This window comes from Pipistrellus hanaki (assembly GCF_964339955.1).
Source record: "Pipistrellus hanaki genome assembly, chromosome: 5".
NCBI classification, from domain to species: Eukaryota; Metazoa; Chordata; class Mammalia; order Chiroptera; family Vespertilionidae; genus Pipistrellus; species Pipistrellus hanaki.
Window position 1 is genome coordinate 21,969,214 of NC_140507.1, and position 4,471 is coordinate 21,973,684.

General features: G+C 39.0%; 1 pseudogene across 1 annotated transcript; it reads left to right on the forward strand.

The window, feature by feature from the left end:
- Positions 1 to 251: 251 nt before the first annotated feature.
- On the forward strand, positions 252 to 1,426 carry LOC311622719 (eukaryotic peptide chain release factor subunit 1-like; annotated as a pseudogene). Its single transcript has one exon. The product of its transcript is annotated as a eukaryotic peptide chain release factor subunit 1-like (transcript).
- The last annotated feature ends 3,045 nt before the right edge of the window (positions 1,427 to 4,471 follow it).

Consider the following 4,471-nt stretch of genomic DNA (forward strand, 5'->3'; position numbering starts at 1 on the left):
CACACTTCTAACCTGCTTATGTGCTATGTGATCTGTAAAAACACAAGAACTCTCACAGAGCAGAATGCAATTAATCTGAAGTAGAATCACAAACACTTAATAAACAAAAACATGAAAAAAGGTGAGATAGGTTGCTGATGACCAAACTAGTTATGTGTTTTGTACCACATCAGAACACACATTTTCTAATTTGCCTCCTGCACAAGCCCTGACAAGGGCCCAGGTCAGCGAGGAGCCTGCAACCAAGCAATGACACAAGCATGGTATCATTGATCATTCCTCCCAAAGACCAGATTTCACGAGTGGCAGATGAGTTTGTTAGCAGATAAGTTTGGAACTGTGTCTAGCATTAAGTCCTGAGTAAGCCGCCTTTCAGTCCTGGGAGCCATTACATCTGTACAACAAAGACTCAAACTTTATAACCAAGTACCTCAAATGGCCCAGTTGTGTACTGCGGTATAATTGTAACAGAAGAAGGAAAGGAGAAGAAAGTCAACATTGACTTTGAACCTTTCAAACCAATTAATAATGCAACATTGTGTCTGTGTAACAACAAATTCCATACAGAGGCTCTTACAGCACTCCTTTCAGATGACAGCCAATCTGGCTTCATTGTAATAGATGGTAGTGGTGCGCTTTTTGGCAAACTCCAAAGACATACGAGAGGAGTCCTGCACAAACCCACTGTGGATCTCCCAAAGAAACATGGTAGAGAAGGTCAGTCAGCCTTGCGTTTTGCCCATTTAAGAATGAAAAAGCAGCCTAACTACATTCAGAAAGTAGCTGAGACTGCTGAACAGCTGCTTATGTCTGGGGACTAAGTGAACGTGACTGGTCTCATTTTAGCTGGATCTGCTGACTTTAAAACTGAACTAAGTCAATCTGATATGTTTGACCAGAGTTTGCAATCAAAAGTTTTAAAATTAGTTGATATATCCTATGGTGATGAAAATGGATTCAACCAAGCTATTATCTACTGAACTCCTCTCCAACGTAAAATTCATTCCAGAGAAGAAATTCATAGGATGATACTTTGATGAAACCAGCCAGGACCCGGGCAAGTACTGTTGTGGAGTTGAAGATACACTAAAGGCTGTAGAAATTCTAATAGTCTATGAAAATCTGGATATAATGAGATACATCCTTCATTACCAAGGCACAGAAGAAGAGAAAACTCTCTATATAACTCCAGAACAAGCGAAGGATAAATCTCATTTCCCAGACAAAGAGACAGAACAAGAACATGAACTAATTGAGAGCATGCCCTTGCTGGAATGGTTTGCTAATAACCATAAAAAACTTGGAGCTACACTGGAAGTTGTCACAGTTAAGTCACAAGAAGGACCCCAATGTGTGAGAGGAATTGGAGGTATCTGGCAGTACTGAGTAGATTTCTGAGGAATGGAATAGCAAGGAAAGACCACAACTGTTTTTTACCTCAATGACCACTAGGTAGTCGACATGGGTCCAGCAAATTGTGCCTCACCCTCCAGCATCCAACCCAAGGAGCATACCTGTGGTGGAATCCAAACAGAGCCCTGCCTTACAATTGGAAATTTCAAAAACTTAATCCATGAGCATTGGATACTGAAAAGAAACCGGAAACAAAACCAAACCCAACCCTACAGTTTGGTTTGTCACGGTGTCGGCGCAGCAGCAGCCTACAACTAAGTTCCTAAATGCCACTTTGGACTAATTTAAACAAGAATCCCAGTTTTTGCTTTTACTCAATGGTGAAATTGGTTGCTCTTTTATTTTATGGGGAAAAATGATTTTTTTTAAACCTTCATACATAGAAGCAAAAATACTTTAACTGCTGTAAACCTTCAAAAGTTAATAGAAATAAGATCAAATTGAATTCTTATTTTGATTGGAAAAAAATAAATTGCTGCATTTCACAGTGACACATTTACATGGCATTCTCAGCTTAGACTGCATAAGAAATATATGTGGTGAAATGTTGGGGGGGAAATAATCCTCTCTCATCATTGATGATTCTGTATCTCTCTTCCTTCCTCCTGAAATAAATAAATAAAAAAATTTTTAAGTAATCTCTATAATTGTACCCATTACTAAAATATCTGTAGAATATATTGCAATAACAATTAAACCAACTAGTGGGAGAAAGGAAGAAAATTAAATGGCTTTTCCAGAATCTCTCTTCTTCCCTGAGTTGCCAGCCTTTTATTGCCCAGAAGGAGGAAATGATTCTTATTAAAAATCTGAGCTTAGTAGCCTTATTAGGTAATGCAAAATCAACTCATATGGGGCAAAATGTCTCCTCTATATTTATAATTTAATATCCCCCTGAAACAAACCAGCAGATGACACTCATGTTTCTGATGCAATACAGTACAAACGTTCTTCAAAAACCTGTAAGTTGATTTTTGTTATTACTACCAATGCATAGAGTGATCTTTTCCTATACAAAAGCCCCAAACTCCCATGTTCTGTGACCCCAGGTTTGTTGCCTGAAAACAGCAGTGTTTGGTTATAAGATGGGCTCATATTTTTCCTCCTGTAAGTGCTTCCCTTTTGGGTCACAGTAAGAATGGAGTCCACAGGTATATTCATGACCGTGGAAAAAACCTGTTCACCAAATGTTCCAGATAAAGCCATTTTCAAAAATTTCACATCTGCTACCTCAGTTTGATTTTTTAAAAATTTGAAATGTAATGTTGCCTCTGGCTTCTGGGTAGTCACATTAAGTTAATTACTCCAACAGTAAGAAAGAATAAGGCAGAAAACAAAGAAGAATTAAGCATAGTGCCTCTGGCCATTCCTGAGGGAGTCATGTGGTCACAGCCTCTTTCCTTCTAAAAGGGAAATCCTTTGCTACCAGGAATGGGTTTTTAAAAAAGAAAAGTCTTGCAGTTTTATGTATAGAGAGATGAAGTATCAAATCTATCTATCTATATATATATATATTCACTGTATAAGACTACCCCCCACTTCAAAGAAAAGACTTACTTTGCCGTCAAGATCTGCAGGTAGCCGGAACCGGTTTGGCTCAATGGATAGAGCGTTGGCTTGGGGACTGAAGAGTCCCGGGTTCGATTCCAGTCAAGGGCATGTACCTTGGTTGCGGGCATATCCCCGGTAGGGGGTGAGCAGGAGGCAGCTGATAGATGACTCTCTCATCGATGTTTCTAGCTCTCTATCTCTCTCCCTTCCTCTCTGTATGAAATCAATAAATAAATAAATAAATAAAAAATCTGCAGGTAATTTTTGTGCAATTTTGGTCTTTTGCCCCCGATTTTCGGTTGACTTTTTTTCGTTTCAAAAGTCGTCTTATACGCCAGAAAATATAGTATATGCCTAAGTGACCAGTCGACCTGCCACTGTGACGATGTACTGACCACAAGGGGGCAGATGCTCAACACAGGAGCTGCCCCCTGATGGTCAGTGCACTCCCACAGACAACCTGCTGTGGTCCTTCCCCCTGGCCCCAATTGCCGGCCAGGCCTAGGGGTCCCACCCTGGCCTAGGGGTCCCACTCCTGCATGAATGCATGCACCAGGCCTCTAGTAGATATAGAAAAACAGTCTCAAAGAAGGAAGTTTCCCTCTGGTCAGTGGGGTGAGCTAGAAGTGAGGAAGGGGAAGCCAGCACAGGAAAGATTCCATTTTTTCCAGACAAAACATGTGTCTATTTTGGAGTGTTTCAAACTTTTTTATCTTCCAGAATGTTTAATAAATCACTAAATTTGCTTAAATGGTTATAATAGAACTGACAAGAATAAAAAAAGAAAAGAAATCCTTAATAGTTTTAAGAGCATGATTTTCCCCCCAGCATGTATCTTTAAATAATCTTATAAAGATAGACAGAAATGACAGCTTGCTTTGAACTACTTTTTCTGTTTTTATCTAAAAACATAAAATCCATGCACACTTTGTACAATTACTTCGCATACATGTTACTAATAATATATCTACTTAATAGCTAATTCTAGTTTCCCCCAATAGACCCTGTATGCAAAATAGTTTCAATTTTACTATTATGTTTCCCAGTGGCCACATCCTAAAGTACAATTCACTGACCAGTATATAAACCAGTATATAAAAGTACACTGTACAGAATTGTTAAGGCAAGAAAAATCTCCTTTTACATACTCAGAGATTCACACTACAGAATATATCAGACTAGAGCAGATTAGATGACAAACAGAACAGCCAGGGAGGGTGATTCTGCAATATGTCTGTTAAGTAAAATCCCAGGTCAAAGGGCTTGAGACTTGGGGAAATATTTATGCTTTTCTGTAGCATACTACATAAGTATGTAAAAATACTTATGTTCTTTTGTGGGAGGCTGGTAAGAGGATTCTAGTCAGGAAAGAGACCCCCTTCAACCATCAGCAGTTGAGTGACTTGTGACTGGACTCACTTCAAGGCTAGATGTAATATATACATTTTCAATTGCCAAGGGTTAGAAAAATGTCTTAGTCTTCTATCTAGTTGATTAATGTGGCACA